This window comes from Neolamprologus multifasciatus, chromosome 22, assembly GCF_963576455.1.
Source record: "Neolamprologus multifasciatus chromosome 22, fNeoMul1.2, whole genome shotgun sequence".
NCBI classification, from domain to species: Eukaryota; Metazoa; Chordata; class Actinopteri; order Cichliformes; family Cichlidae; genus Neolamprologus; species Neolamprologus multifasciatus.
Window position 1 is genome coordinate 28,757,072 of NC_140459.1, and position 17,070 is coordinate 28,774,141.

The 17,070-nt window shown below is 40.3% G+C and overlaps 1 protein-coding gene across 3 annotated transcripts in view; it reads left to right on the forward strand.

The window, feature by feature from the left end:
• Positions 1 to 312: 312 nt before the first annotated feature.
• LOC146493684 (CMP-N-acetylneuraminate-beta-galactosamide-alpha-2,3-sialyltransferase 1-like) overlaps positions 313 to 17,070 on the forward strand; it is a 100,860-nt gene continuing 84,102 nt past the window's right edge. For all 3 annotated transcript variants that reach the window (XM_085148775.1, XM_085148776.1, XM_085148774.1), the window contains exons 1-2: positions 313 to 765; positions 7,910 to 8,065. The gene's annotated coding sequence lies outside the window, so the exon portion shown is untranslated. The remainder of the gene's footprint in view (positions 766 to 7,909; positions 8,066 to 17,070) is intronic.

A 17,070-nucleotide genomic window follows, 5' to 3' on the forward strand; every position in this document is an offset into this window, starting at 1 on the left:
TGGTCCTGTAAGCAAAATTCATTGGAAGCTTTCCAAAGTTTTAACCTTAAAGATTCTCGGCAGATATTAACTGGGGATGAGCTTGTCATTTACCCTTGCATTTATTTATATATTTGTTTTAATAGAGGAAAAGGAATGAGTGAGAGAGAATGATGAAAAAAGACCCATAAATTGATTAAATAAATTCTTTATCACTTTATAAGCGCTTGTTGATTCCTGCGGCACCGAGCTGCGGGCTAACATCAGGACAGTCACGCATGCCAAAGGAGGGGAAAGGAAGAAAAAATAAAAACATCCTGATGCAAGTGTGTGCGAGTGAGGATGCTGAGGGGCGTAGCAGCGCTGTGCCCCTCATGGTCAGCGCTCAGGAATTAAAATGCATGCTCCTCACTGCCTGGGAGAGAGTAACGTGTAGCCCGTTTACGTGAGAAAACCTGTTTCCAGCCTTCCCTCCTTCACGGAAACAAACTGAAACACACACCCCAAGAAAAGCAAAAACGCACGGATGTGCCGCTTGTTCCAGGAGGGGGGGGAGTAAACCTCCTCCCAGCGCTGTCACATTCAAACAGGCAACGGTGCGAGGTTGCCAGTTTGGCGCTATCCCCCCCCCCCCTCTTCCTCCCTGCTCCTTTAAATTGGACCTTTGGAGCTGTAGCTTGGGGCTGATTTGCATTATTCCGTTGTTTGTGGAGCTGAAGCTGAAGCCGCCGTCACTCCGCGCGGGAATAAAGGGACTTCGCCCGCAGCTCCGGGGACAGACTTTAGGTGAGTGTGGGATCACCGCGCGTGGCTCTAACTGTGTGGACTGCGGTAATAATCACGTCCTATTCTACGTATAGCTTTTAAGCTTGGTGCCTTACAGTGAGCGGCGCGCGTGCAGGTTTTTAAAGTATTTTAAAGTGCGGCTGAGAAGGTGTTGCGCTGCAACTTTCTGCTGCAACAAAAATAAAAAATCTGCACAATTATTCAGTTGCGCACTGAGAGAAAAGAGATGCGTGCTTTCTAATGTTGAGAAAGTGTCGTGCTGAAATGTGCACAGTTAGGAGAACAGTTATCAGTGGCCGTAAATCATATTTCACTCTGTTTGTGTAAATATCTCTTAATAAAGGAAACAGCTCGCACTGGAGGGTCATGTTGAGAAAAACAACTGGATTGGATTTCCCACATTTCTGTTCTTCGAGATTTAAGAGAAAAATGACCAAAAGGACAAACTCATCCTCTTATACTCTTATCCCATCAAAGCATCCAAAGAAGGCAGAGATATGCTGCATGGACCATTTACTGCGTTCAGGGTAACTGTTGAATATACAGTAGCAGTGCCAAAAAGGTACCAAGAGGGTCAGTACTGACTATACTGATACTTTTTACTTGTTAAGGCAGCTTATGTAGGCGAGAGCTTCGTGTCATGGGTCAGCTTTGTCAACTTTCCGCGTATTTTCAAACTGTGTGTGTTTTTGGAGACCTAGAATTTAAATGTAGCTGTTTCTAAAGTACTTATGGTTAACTGCTGTTGTTTAAATGTGCTCTAGGCTATGAATAAAATAACCATGAGAGTAAATGCAAAAACGTTTAAGGTATATGTTTAACACAATTCAGTCGGGCTATATACTGAACTTACAGGGTAGAAACAAAGTATCGATCCTATCATGCCAGTATTAGTCCAATACCAGTGTTGGTATCAATGACTGTCAATATCTACTGAAAGGGAAACAGGTCTGTGCTGAGTACATATCAGGAGCTGTCTGGGGGATGCTGCAAGCAGCCTCATTAAGCAACAATGTTCGCTGTCAGAAATCCTTTCAGTTTGTTGTAAACATTAATCACTCCAGGTTCCATTGTATGCTTAATATCCCAGTGTTCATAAACTCCAGGTTTATGAGTTTTGTAATGATCTGTATTTTGCACGAGACGTCACCTCATTTACTGATGAAGGCGTCTGCCAGCAGGCTGGTTAATTTTCTCCTGGAACCTCTCCTTGCCATTATAAATAATAAGCAAGTAGAACCCATTAGCTCAGCCAGTTCCTCATCATGTCTCCAATCAGACTGGATGGCGTGACCTTGGGGTGGGGCGGGGGGGGGGGGCGGGGGGGGGACCGTGCTGCAGCATTTAGAAAGGAGGGTGGAGGGATGGGGATGGGTTGCTTTTGGTGGCATCCGTTATCAAGGAACCCAATTATATCTAGAAAATGTGGTTGCCATAAGCAATTGCCATTTGTTACGCCGTATAAGATAGTGGAGCTATTTGGAGAGAAATGTGTGTTATTCTGATAATATGTACTTTGGACAGCTCTGGGTGTCGTCCGTCTCATCTTAATGTGCGTCTTAATTTAAATATTTAAAAGAAAGGTGTGATTCTTCAGAATGAAAAGTCCTTTGTGAGCTCCTTTCAACAACGGTGCATGGAAGAGGCAATGAGTCACAGTGAATCATGGCAGCCTCTCACCAGCTGCCAGCCAGATGAAGACACGCTGCAAGCAAAAAGTCTGACGAAACTGCAGCTGCACTCGTGTGCTGCTCTTTCTACTTCAAAGCACGCCGTGGTATAACGTATAGTGTTCCACGAGCGCGCCTAACAGCTCGTTCAAAGTTTGAGCAAGTTTCTCTAACAATCTGACTTCCAGTTTTGTTTTCAGATCTTTCCTGCAAGGTATTTCCAGCTTAAGCTGCCGTGGTGTGAAGGCTGTGCTAAGTCAGTGGAGGCTTTACTGTAATCAGTTATTCAGCTCTGGCATTCAGAGTCTCCGCTCCAGACAGAGGAATCCCCGTGGCTCACCACAAACCCAATCAGGCCCTTTAAGTACACAGCTTTAGAGCAAGGTCTGGGACCGAGAGTGCAGCAGCAGCAGCAAAAGCAACAGCAAAAAATTGTTTCCAGTTCCCCGGGGTGGTGGTCCACATGCATCTGCAGCCTGTACAAGGGTATTTCACTAATAGTTAGTGTCTTTTGTTCAGGCTTCTTTGCTCTGTCACACAGTCTTTTTCCTTCATAGTATTCCCTTTGGACTTCTCCCCGGCTTTTTGATTTGCCCTCTGTTTCCACTTAGCAGTCCTGGCTATTTTCCAAGAAACACCTCAGCACTATTCTCCAGGATAAACAGGCTTCTTGTAGTCTGGCCACATGTGGAGAATGCATTGGAGTTTACTGTATGTGCGAATCTACAAAAAAGCACCTAGGCTGCCCCCCACCTGAGGTTTTAATCACAGACGATTACAAAATGACAATTTGAATGCGGCAACAAAGCGAGCCGATCCTGTGATTGCTGCCGTAATCTTTCCCGAGTGCAATCAACAACATCGAGACTGCACATCAGTCCTGCAATTAGGCTTGTCAAAATTACAGCGTGGCTTTTTATCCGCGACTGCTTGTTTGATAATGCTTATTGGCAGGTGCCGTTGGAGGAGCAGAGGAAGGGAGCCCACAGCTGATGCATTATGTAAAGCCATACTGTATCGTGCAGGCAGATGTTTCCTCCCAGCGACATAACCATACATCTCCATATCACAGTGGCGTCCTCTGGAGTTCTTCCTGTGATTTTTTCATTGTCTTTCCCATGGACGCACGTGCCTCGTCCTTGACTTTCATCTTGTCATTGTCTACACAAATTGTTCCAGTGCTGTCTAATCATTTTCTGGTCCAATCAGTTAGTCTGAAAGCGTGCATGCCTACTTCAGTGTCGTCCTCAATGTAAAGCATCTTTGCTTCCTTTCATTCTACTTATAGTCCTGTTGACAGCACCGCAGTATCTATGACCTTGTCAGGGAAAATGCCTTCATTCTCTTCTTTGATAGAGACTTACTGTTACAATACGTATCAACAGTAAGTCACTATGATATACAGGCTGTCATTTGCAGCTACTTTCTACTTAACTTTAACTGCTGTTTTGTCTTCATGAGGGTTTTATTTGCCAGCACAAAGTAATTTAGTCAGTGGGCTTGACACGTGGATACGTTTTTTGTGGATTTATTTGAAGGAAAGGCTAATTGTTATGCCTCGGAGGTCCGTCGTTAATTAGAAGTTATCTCGGGCAGCTCTCACATGGTCACCGCACTAATTGGCAGTCAAAGCTGTGTACCACCTGGCCCAGCCTTTAACTCACCAGGTGCTCCCAGCAAAGCCGCTGGCCTTGGCATTGTGTAGCTGTGGCCTCTTAAACGAAGGCAGACAGCGGAGACAGACAGATAGAGGAGAGGGGAAGACGGTGGGCACCATATCAGGACAACTTTGCTGAAATGGCGAAGCTGAAAAACAGCTGCAAAAGGTTATTTCATGCTACGTAGCTGAGCAAGCCTTTTTTTTCCTTTTCTTTTTTTTTGGAAGCCGGCATGAAAGAAAGGCTCTGAAAAATTAGTGTAATCTTTTGATACACACGTCGTCACACATCACACCTCTTTGTTTCGGATTTCTAACACTTCAGGCGATGTGAGGTGGCAGCACATCAACACCAAGCGCAGCCTGTGCAGGGTTTGTTTACCTGTGCTTTACAGAGGAAAAATAAGTTCATCCTGTGACTGAACAATAGCTGGCATCAGAGAGGTTCTGTCCACAGAGTACAGAGCAGATAAGAGAACAATTGTGTAATTAAGTCTATTTTGCTCTTTGCGGGGGAAATGTGAATGTTCAAATTATTGTTCAATTAAAGCCACATTCTAAATTTTTAATTCAGTGCAGTTGCAACGTGGAGGTAAAAGCTGCGGAGAAAAGGCGGCGATTCAATCAAGAGAGAATGCTGCTGCTTTTCACAGCGCGCTGGAAACTCAAGTAAGCTGGAATAGTGTGAGTTTTTTTTTTCCCACGCGTGATTGAGAGTCATGATGCGTCTCTGCAATGGGAGAAAATCCATCTTTGACCCCCATTAATCTTGACTAACTGGTCCAAATCTGCAGCAATCACAATGCCCAATCATAAAGTCTGTAGAAGAGGCCAAGCAGGTGTGACCTGTGTATGACTCAAGCAAACCACTGATAAAACGTGCCTAGCGTCGCCGTGCTCCAGAGGACAAAAGACCTCTGTCTTTTTGTGCCACAAAGTCAAAAGCTTTGTTTTTGTCTTGCAGCTCCAGCATCTAGGGTTCACAGTAATACCCGAATGTGTCGTGCCTTTGTTCTTTGATCACAATGGGAATTTGAGATGTAAAGCGGATTTAGACAATGTGCCATATCTTGATGGATGGAGCAATAGAAGAAGTGCTTAAAAAACGCTTTGGAGCTGCGTTGTGTTTGCAGCTGTAGGCAAAAAACGTTAACGCTCTACAACAGAGCTGGGGATGATGTGGATGTGTTTGAATTGTTGTTTTTTCTGTTTATTTTTCCAGGAAATGTTGTGTTTAGGCGCAGAGCTTTGGCAGCCTGTGCTTTATGATAGCAGCCTGCGAATTCTGCATATCAGTATATTATGTGAAGCACGTCATCGATGAGAAAGTGAGTTATTATCAGCAGGATATTAAGCACCAGCAACAATTAGTCTTAACTAAGTTGGAAGAGTCCATTTAATATATATGTATAAAAATCGACAAACCATAAAGAATAACAAAAACAGCAAATTACTGCCATATGAAGACTAATTGGAATAAACAGGCCTATCACTGCTATAATTACTGATAGTGAAATCATTACTTCCCCTAATGCTTCACTGCAACCACCATTAATAACACTTCATTAATTAAACATACTATGAAAAACAGCAACACTGCAACTCTGCACTTTAGCTCAATGGAAAGGACTTCTCCTTGACTGGGCCCACTGTAGCTTTACTTTGCTCTGGAGGTCATCTCAGGAATAATGAGCTGGGAGAAATGTAAATACTCCTGTTTGCTTAACTGCCAGAGCACTTAGAATACCTGAGACAAGCCAAATTTGAGATTTAGGTTCGTAATGAGGAGCTTATTATGATACAAGCTGGACCAGTGGAGTGAAAAACAGAGATTTTTGCTATGCCAAAAATACCTGAATTGGAATATGCACAGGAGGATGGATCGACGAATGGATGGATGGAAAACCCTCTTATCTCATTGGTGTGACATTGGGAATTCTTGCCTGTGACTATAAATATGGAGATGAAGAAGTTAGCTTACTTCAGTGCAAGGGATGAAAGACAGGCAATAAGTTACCCTGTCAAAGGGATGTTTGGCAGCTTTTAGAAATAACCCTGCTGTATTGCTGTCCCCCTCCAGTCTTCAAGGTAAACTATGTTAATCTGAATGTTGCTCAAACGTTGCATAGACAGCAACAACAAGTGAATTTGTAAGACAATGACAGCTACAGGGTATTATTACCATTTGTTTGCAGTCATGTTTCTGGTAACTTGTAATTGCAAGTCCAATATCCTTTCGCCTTTAAGCTCTGTGTCAGTGCTAACACCTCAGGGAAGGGAATGGGTCCTTTTACTGTGCAGTAATCACCACTGTTGCCCAGCATGTTACTAATGAGACTGTCATTTGATGCTGGGTAGATAGCGAGTGGTGGGTTTTCTGAACCTTTTGACTGGGTGCAGCTATCTCTGATGAAAACAGCTTTGAAACTAAAGCAAATTGTAACATTGCAATTCAGTTAATCCCAGTATAGCAGTTGAAACACCTCATGTGTAATCATTGAGTTTCATACACACTGATTTGATGTAACCTTTGAAAGTGTAAACCAGCATGGATTATATCGTGTTTATGCACAGGCACTGCATTGATTTTCTCATTTCACAACAAGATACATTGTGAATAAATACAGTTGGACCAATATACTCTGTATATGTGCCTTTTTAACTGGCTACACTGTATATATAATAGATAGATATAGCCTTTGGATGTAATACACCAGATTTGGACTTTGCCTCAACATGAGTGCTTTTGGTCCACAACTTGAGTGACCAGATGAGGCCCAGTAGACAGCTATCAGCTCCAGCTCCCTGTGTCGGTACACTTGTCAGTCAAACAGACATCCCTCAAACGATAATAACCAATAATAACCAATCAGAATTGGTTGACTATAGTAAAGCGCAATAGTTGTGGCTAACAGAAAAATTGTTATGTTGAACATTTGTACTGGGCCAGTTTTTCTAAATCGGGAAATTTGGACTACCAAAAGCTACACCTTCATTTACAGCATACAAATCATACACAACTAATTTGTGTCACTTTATCAGCATTCGTTTTACTGCGAGTTTACTGAGAGTTTATTAGTGCTCTAAACCTCTCATAACCGTCTTATAATTTTAGAACTTTTATTTTCTGAACACTTTGTAGTCGAGCTTATTAATGTTTTGTTCGAGAAATCCTTGAAATGGAGGAGAATGGGCACCAGTCTTCATCAGAGCAACACAGACATGATAGTTGGCTTCTGAAATGGTTATGAATAATTACTGTCTTCAGTTCTGTAATCAGTATTGGAAGTACATCTGGCTGGCTTCTGCATGGGTATACCAGGGATATCAGAAATGTACAGACTCTTTCTAATTTTCTAGTATTTATTGCCTTGTAGGCTGGAATGAAACCCTATTAAATCAAAGCTGATTTTTCCATTTCCCTTTGGATATGCTGAAATAAAGAGCAAAAGGTAGAAATGAGAAGCAGCTAATTTCGGGCAATGTATTAAAAAAGGGGAAGCAAAACCTCCATCGTTGCATAATGCTGAACATCCCGTAATTTTTGCTTTGATAATAGGCATGACTTTTTTTTGAAAAGATTTCTACCACCCGAGTAATCTGATTTAGAAATTGTCCCACATTTGTGTCTTCAGCTCATGAGCCTATATGCAGTTTTCTTTTTGGTTCTGTCCACAGAGTTTGTACAAATGGAGGGATCCAGGAAAAAGACATCCTTTAGGCTGACTGGGTGGTTGACTTGACTGTGTTCTTTGGGTTGTTGTCAAGTTGAAAGATGAAATTCTTCTTTGACATTAGCAGTGTATTTTTCTTCCAGAGGGCAGCAGATTGTCACCTCAAACAACTTGGTGTTTGGAGCCATTCATCTTCCCCTCTACACTGACCAGAGCCCCTGTCCGGCCTGTGGCATGATGTAGCACTTCAAGAAGCGTACCAGTGTCATTCCTCCGCTAAAGCAAGAGCCAAAGCAGAGGTATGTTTTCCATTTATTTAAGTATTTGTGATCAAGGTTATGTAAAAACTGCAGAGCCAAAAGGTGGAAAAGAAGCAAATCAAGAGCCTGTCAGTTTTTGTTTTCCTGGTCATTGTTAAAGGGCAAAATGTGGCAGATGATGCACCCTCCAAGTGCCCAGAGGAAGACTGCTTAATTATAGCAAAAATCGTAACCATGCGTTTTTTGGTTGCTATTGTTATGTTGCTTATTTACTACAATTATTCAGAAACAGAACTCATATCGTGCATTTACTGAATATGGTTGTCTGGCTGGGAGTTAGGGCATGGCTAGGGGGTGTTTTTGTATAGCCAGTCTTGCAAAAGCAGTCTCTGTGAGAGTAAAGAAGGTGGCGGACAGAGCCCCAGTCGCATACCTTGGGAAACCTGCATGGTGGTTATGGGCAAGCAACAGAGAGCTGAACTTTTGTACACTATAGAAAGCGGAGTGTGAGGGAGACCCAGATAAAAAGGTGGCTGCACAAGAACATTTTTGTAAACTTCCTCTAGCTCATCTAGTTGCTCTTCTCTAGCTAGATCAGATGGATCTAGATTTAGATCTTGGCTCAAGCTGACTAAAATGGCGAGTGAGCTTACCTTTTAAAAAGATGCAAAAAAGGATGCAATTTACCTCCTGTATAGTACAAGAAAAGGTTTAAGTAAAGAATTACCCCAACTTCTCACTTTTTTTCATTATTTTAAATCATCTTCATAGTGGCCAGGACAATAGGCCAATAAATAGTCTTTTGAATATCAGAATAAGCTACATTAAAATATATATAAATTACCCCAATTTCTTGCTGCTTGATCAGCATTTGATAACAGGTCGGAATTTTACAATGGCATTTTCATAATTTAACAAATGCCTAAGCAGCCTATCCTCCTTCACTCAGTGCACAGCTTGGAACAAAAGCCAAATCTCCGCCAGCTACTTTTAATATGAGTCTGAATATCACGAGCAGCACAGAACATGTTTAGCGCAAACTCAGCCTCCATCAATCTCAATCCCGATACCTCCTTCGGCAGCAGCTTCTGCTCAACAGTTGTCTCAAAAAGTAATAACATGTATGGAACAGTTCAGCTAACAAATTGGGCCTTTTTCACATCCTGATGATAAGTCATTAATACATCGCAGCAGCACCACACTGAACAGTCACTGTGGAAGATGCAAAACATGGCATTGTTGCATAGCAGCAGGCATGCAGTGCCAAATCACGACAACAAATCATATCAAGGCATTTTATATTGTAAAATACCAACAGGATAATAATACAAAGAAAACCCCAACAATCAGACGACCCATTATGAGAGTGGGAAGGAAAAACTCCCTTTTACCTCAGGCTGAGATACTGGGGGTGAGGGGAGGAAACAGGAGAAAAGACACACTGTGCAAGAGAACCAAAGATTAATAATAACTAATGATAATGCAAAGTGGTGTACAAACACATGGCTGAGGTGCCCAATGCATGAACATGTGATTTGTTTCACAACACTTGCATCTTGATGTAATGGCAGTAATAACCTGATAAATAGTCATTATTGGGCATAGTTTATGTTTAAAAAAGCGAGTGTAGCTAGAGTTTTGTGGTCCTGCTCTCCTCACTCTTTCTTTTTCTGTGTGTTTTGTGCCCCACATTAGCTCTTGAAGTGGGACACTGACGATATGCAGTCTCTTCCCCGCTCATTTACTCAGGTGCTTTTCTGTGAGTGTTCAAAGAGTTACTATATAGCATTATAATGTCCACTTAACGATGCACATATATTTCTTTGCAACACTACCGAACCGTTTAGGGTGTCTGCTATTATGGGTCCTTGTTAATACTTCCTTATTGATTTTTAAATATGGTGTCATAAAAACCTACAGCAGCTTCAGGAAGTTAATTGTATGTACATAAAGAGTGCTGCTTTCACAGCTTTAATTGGGATTTTCAGTGAATAATTATTAGAATAAATGTATCTATGCATATCCAGTGAAAAATTTAATTGCAGCTGTTGTTTCTCCAGCTATGATGACAATGATTGCCCCTAAATTTCACTCATTGTTAATTATGTAAAAGACAAAACGGAGGGGAAACAATCAGACCAGCACAGTAATATTGCAGGATCTACAACTTACAATATAAAACACCTTAAAATTAAAAACTTAATACCTGCCATGAATCCACAATGTGTCATTTTTTCTCTGCTGTTTTAAACCAAGTAGTCTGAACTTTATATGTGCTGGTAGGAGGATTTTGTTAGCTTTGGGCTGAGTTAGTCTAGCTGTTTTATGCAAAGCTGAGCTAGCCTGCCTCTGGCTATATGGACACGTAGGGGTTTTTCATCCACCCCTCTGCAAGAAAGTGAATAAGAAGGTTTTTGTTGCCTTTAAGCATATCATACCTTAGATCGCATTTAAAGCCAAACTGAGAAACCACCCATTATACAGATATTTCCTCTATGCAGTCACATGGGTAAAGTTTAGAGCTGTTGTCGGTATCATCAGGTTTTGTCTTATATAAAAATAAGATCTGCTTTGTAGACAGTAGATCCACACTTATTTGCTTTATTGGTATACCTCTAATGTAATTTCTTGTGAATAAATGTGAATTGAGGTTGGCTTATATTCTTACAGAAAAATGTTCTAGAAAATCATGTTTAGATGTAAAATTGATTTTCCTTAGCAGACCTGCTGTCTGCAGCTGTGCTATATGTATGCAGACGTTTCTTGTGCGGGGATATTCCTTAAGGGGATATAGTAATAATAACGACTAGTATAGTATAGGATATAGTATCTTTGTACTATTTCAATTAAATATAGGGTTCAACAAGCCAGCGGTGGATCTCACGGACAAACAGAGGACACTGCATGCTCATTGGCTAACGACTTGTTAATGACGACAAGTTGTTAGCAATCACTGGGTAATCTTCCTTTCTGTCTCTTATAATGATCATAAGTCACAAACTGAACTTCATAATTTATTCAACAAGACCTGAAACTAATCAGGAAAATGTTTACTTGAGTGACAGAGCGAGGAAGCCAAGAGCTGTTTTCCCATGGACTTCTATACCCCCCAAAGAGTGTCGCCCCCTTCATGCCATTAAAAATTATCTGGGTGATAGGCACTTCTGCACTGCTTCCCTTTTGCAAGCAGAAGCTATGTATATCTTTTATACTGCTCATGCTCTCTTTATATGGATAGATCAACCCTGTGGCTCTGGTGCCTTTTTAATAGTGCAGCTCAGTGTGGATGTATGCAGACGTTTCTTGTGCGGGGATATTCCTTGAAGGGGAAAAAAGGTAAAAGGTAACATTTGAACCACGTAAAACATTTTTAAAACCAAAAATTAAAAAAAACCCAAAACAAACTAATTTGCTTCTTCAGATAGTTTTAAAAAGCTGAGTGCATCTTCTTGCATAATTAAGATAAATTGGATGTTATTTTAAGTGTAAAGGGGAGTCTGCTTTGCCACCTGACCGCACAGACCCAAAAACATGCAAATGAGCTGCTGTATCCATTGGTATGGGATTCCGGCATTCAGAACATACTGCAGCTGTTATTATTGCTGCTGGCCGCTTTGCTCCCCTGGTGTGCTTTTGTCTGCACAGTCATTCAGCTCAGAAAAACCCCTTTTTTAGTTAAATCCTACTACTATATTACTTCTAGACTCTGATTGGAGTTTTCATAATAGTTTGGGCTGCAATTGAATATTTCATTTCTTTTTTTCTTTTTTCTTTTAAATTTAATGCTGTGGGGAAAAATAACATACTCAAGGGCATAGATTTGTGTGGTAATAGTTTTAACTGGAGCTTTGAGGATCACTGGTATTGCTGTATGTTAGTGCTGTTAAATGAATGTGTTATCTGGGTGTACCATGGAGTATTAGGGAAAGTACATTTTAAAAAGGGCTATAATTTATTAAAATGATTAATACTTACTAAAGATAATGTGGGGCATTAACATCCAAGCCAGAGATGCCTTTCAAACTATTTAAACTGCATAGAAAATATTGCCAGTAACATGTTTCCAACAAGCTGTAAAAGAGGCTTGTTTACCATTATGTTACATCAAAAAGTGTCAAATGTTTTCAAAATTTAACCAGCCTTGATATCAGACAGCCCACTTTAGCCTTTCGCTTTAGTAAGGACCCATGCTCTTTGTAGCTTTGTATTGTCCTGCTGAAATAAGCGATGCTTGATTTTCTCCCTGTCATTACTCCTGAAACTCATTTCATACCCAGTCATGTTACTAATGAACCAATCAGTTTATTGTTGTCCTACTCCCAGCAAAACAACAAATAATTACCTGTTCCAATATAGGATATAGTATCTTTGTAATATTTCAATTAAATATAGGGTTTAACAAGCCAGCGGTGGATCTCACGGACAAACAGAGGACACTGCATGCTCATTGGCTAACGACTTGTTAATGACGACAAGTTGTTAGCAATCACTGGGTAATCTTCCTTTCTGTCTCTTATAATGATCATAAGTCACAAACTGAACTTCATAATTTATTCAACAAGACCTGAAACTAATCAGGAAAATGTTTACTTGAGTGACAGAGCGAGGAAGCCAAGAGCTGTTTTCCCATGGACGCCTATACAACCCAAAGAGTGTCGCCCCCTTCATGCCATTATAAATTATCTGGGTGATAGGCACTTCTGCACTGCTTCCCTTTTGCAAGCAGAAGCCATGTATATCTTTTATACTGCTCATGCTCTCTTTATATGGATCGATCAACCCTGTGGCTCTGGTGCCTTTTTAATAGTGCAGCTCAGTGTGGATGTATGTGTAAGTTTGACAAAATCAGTTGTCTGATGCTGGAGTAAAAATGCATGTTGTACTGATGCTGAATAAGTTGTCAGTTTAGTAACTGCAGTGAAATTAAGAGTAGGGATTGCAGACAATGGTAAATTAAGATATTTTATTTACATTTAGACAAAATTACAAACTTTCTCTGACACTAACTTTTCCTTTTTTGCCTCTGTGGCATCATTGTCAACTCTAACAACAGGCTACCTGTTACCTTATGTTGCAAAAACATAATTGAATGTATGAAAAGGTAATTTCTGGTAATTTCTGGGAAACAGGGGTGGTGCACGCCACAGGTGGGAGTCCAGATTTTGTTATAAAACTTTCTTTGAGTGAGTGAAGACATGAATTTGCAGCTGGTGGTGTTATTCAACTTTTGATTCACTGTTGTGCTGGACTTACCCGCTGAGCTTCACAGCAGGAGAGACTTCATCTCATTTCTTAGAATTGCGAACACCGACTAGTGCCGGTGTGGCTTACAAACTGTATCGTTTTCATTTCCATTGATCAAACAGCCAAATTCTTCTATATAGTTTATGTCACAGATGTTGTTATCAAAGCAGAGCTGCAGAAAAGAATAGAGGGGGGAGGAGGCGAAACCTCCGGTTAATAAAAGGACCGGAGTTCTTAGAAAAGAACTGCTTTCTTCTGTTGGATCTGAATCAGACCTGCAACTTTCTCATCATCCAAGTAAACACACAAAATCTCTTTGTCAGATTAGGTCAGTCCATCTCATGGGGGCTAGTAATCAGCTTAAAGGATAATATCGCCATTATTGAGTTTTTCCTTATCTCCAGTGGCTAGTGATCTCCTGTATCCACCTCTGACAATTTCTCTTTGCTATCTACAAATTTGGTTTAGCTTCTTTTATTGCTTCCATTTCCTCCTGAGTACATGAAAAGACTTTGTATAGGCTTAATACTTTGTAGCCTTCCACCAGAATGAATGTGATGAAAGTAGACAAATTCATAATCACCAGTCACAGTCAGTCAGTCGAGCTTTTCATGAATATGCAGTGCTGATAGTCTGGCCTCCCCCTCGTGAAAGATGTTTTCCCACTTAAACATGACCTTAGTTGGTTAGTTAGCAATTAACACATTGGTTGTATTAACCCTGCTTTTACATGCAGGTGATGTATGTAAACTCTGTTATTACAGTTATTAAAGTTTTCAAAAGGGTTACAGGTTTGACTTGCAGATAAATAAAAGTGCCTGCCTGTCAGTATCTTCTGCTCCAGTAATGTTCTCCTTTAAATCCCCCAAATTTGGTTTCATTTCTTTCATGTTACTGACTCCTTGCTGCTGATGCGAATCCCAGTGTAATCTCTGAAGTCAAAGCACGGGCACATGAAGAATAAATCAATTTTATGTTCAAGTTTATTCTTGAGTATGAAAGCTGTTTTTTGAAACAAACAGTCCCAACTCGGTGTCTACTTTTCACCTTTCCTTTAGTTTTCAAATCACCATTGTATGGTTTATTTTTCTCTGTTTGCATCACCACTACAGGTTATTTTGACTCTTTGGCATTTTACAAATCATGTAACTCTCTTTAAATAAAATGTCATCATCTGATATTTCATGACTTTTCCTAAAATTGGTCAATTTATAATTCAAAGGGGGAAGGAAAAGGACCATTGCAGCTTATACCAAGAATCACTTATACACCGAATTATTTTGACCACATTTCAATGTAAAAAGCTACTCTTAAAATTTGCTCCATGCATGATTGCCTTATATGTTGTTTGCACAACATATAACATTGTGGGAGGGTATGGTTTCTGGCTCAGCTGCAGGGGAGGGGTGGAGCAGTGGGTTTAGGGTGTGATGTCAGGTGAGGCTGAGCAGATCTCCATCATCTAATCATGCATCCCCTATTTGAGTGGGATTCATAGGGCCTGATAAGAGAGCGTTGCTGGATGGAAAAGAATTGTGGGAGCTTGAATGCTGCACAAGCAGTTGAGGAAACATCCACTTACCTTGCAATGCTGTGTGCATGGATCTTCTGTTACAAACATGAACCACCTAGCTAGATGTGATTGATAAATAAATATATATAGGACTGCAGTTAGATAAAAGATGAATAATTACTGTAGGACTGAAATTGCCATGGATGACATGTTAAGCCAGGGCAGATTGCGGAGAACTAGTACGAGTAAATCACACAAATCGGGCTGCAGACCGAGGCAGAGCAATGTGAACGGTGGATGAGAGAGAGGCTGTAGGTTAGGTGAAGAGGAGGTAAATGTGGATGAGATGATAAACCATCTTTGTTCTATTTTTAGAATAATTAATTTATTAATATGTGTTTCTTATTTGTTGAAGCCAGCTGAGAAATGACTTACCAAAGAATTTGTCATTGCTGTTGTTGCTGTAAAACAGGGTGAAAATAAAGTCAGTTGCCAGAGAAGCCTCAGTCACGGTGGCCCATTTCTAGCTAAATCTGTGCACACAGCACTAGAAACAACATAACACATTCACAGGAATCAGAGTCTAAACACAACATGGCTGAAATAATGATCACAACACTACTAAATTAACAATTTGTTATTAAACATTAACCATCTCATGAGTCTTTGCGCTTGCCAGTGCAGAAGTCTTCTATACTTAAAAAAGTCAAATAGAAAAACAAAACAAGTTTGCTCCGGTACATCATTGTATGATGGTAATCATACATTGACCATACTTTTAATTAAGTATGGTCAATGTATGATTACCATATGTTGTATGGTGAAGGTACTATGGTTTCAGCACAAAGGTGGGGAGTGCCTAGGACTTCCATAAGAATTGTGAATTTTGTATCCTCAAGACAAAATTGGACTTGTTAAATCCCACATACATTTTATCAAAGCAATGCTACAGACATTAATTATTATCAAAAATCATTTCTGGACACAGAACAAAAGTAACAAAATACAGACTTTTTTTTTTTTTTTACATTACCTAAATCAAATGAGCAGAAAAGACATGCTGTGTTTCTGTCCCCCCACCCTTTCTCTGTGCTCTGAGGTCTTAAAATGACTCTTATTGTTTATTGCAATTATTTCTGGAACAATATATTATCCAGCAAAAAGAGCTGGCCTGACAGCCTTAGCACCCTAAAGTGCATTTATGGGCAGTGAACTGAAGCATTTGAACAAACCCTCACTCACTGGAGATGTCTGTTTTCCAGATGGATGTTTAATTGAAAAAGAAGGAAAAAAAACCCCAGCCAAGCTGAGATGAGAGAGTAAGGACAAATTAATGTTACCTAACTTCACTGCCTGCAGAAAACCAATATTCAATTAGAATAAGGTGATGAATTTATATTTAATTTAAAATTATGCCCACATCCATTTCAGTGGACACTATAACAATTTCACAAAGCTGAACAATATTGTAATAAAGTTATCAAATATGGAGTCTGCTGATTCTTCTTTTATATTTGTTGGCTTTCTGTATGGAGATATTATGCTGTGTAATATAGCTTGTTGTGTAATCTAATTTGAGCATTTTTATGTTAGTCTCAAAAGTAACTGGACTATTTCAATCTAGTTGAATGAAAGTTCTTTGCAGTCAGCGACTGTCTGAAGTCTAGAAAACATGGACATCATCAAATGCTTACCTTCCTCCCTTGAGATGTTCTCCCAGGACTTTACTGCAACCACCTCCAGCTGTTGCATGTTTGTGGGTCTCACTACCGTCACCTGTGTCTTCAGTAACTGAAAAGCATCCTCTGCTGAGATCAGGTGAATCACTTGGCCATTGAAAACTATCCTATATAATTGCCTTGAGAAACCCTTGGGTTGCTTTTGAAGCACCTTTTAGGTAATTATTCATTTGCACTGTGAAGTGCTCTCTGATCACTTCTGCATCGTTTGACTGAACGTGAGCTGAGAGTATTTCCCTGTACACTTTAGAATTCATCCTGCTACTTTTCTCTTGATTCTAGTACAGGTTAATCCTGGTTTTATCTGTCCAAAGAATTTCTTTCCAGAACTGTGCCAGCTCTTTGATCAGGCCTTCCTGTTATTCAGTGTAACCAGTGCTTTGCACCTCTGGATTTACATTCCTGAAGGTGTCTCTGTATAGCAAACCTCGAGAATAATATAATAATATTAGCTCCTGGGGGGGAAAATGTGGTAGGAATTTGATTACACCAGAGGGGAAAGAAAAACCGAGAAATTAGAATTACCACAGCAGAACAAGGCTTCATGT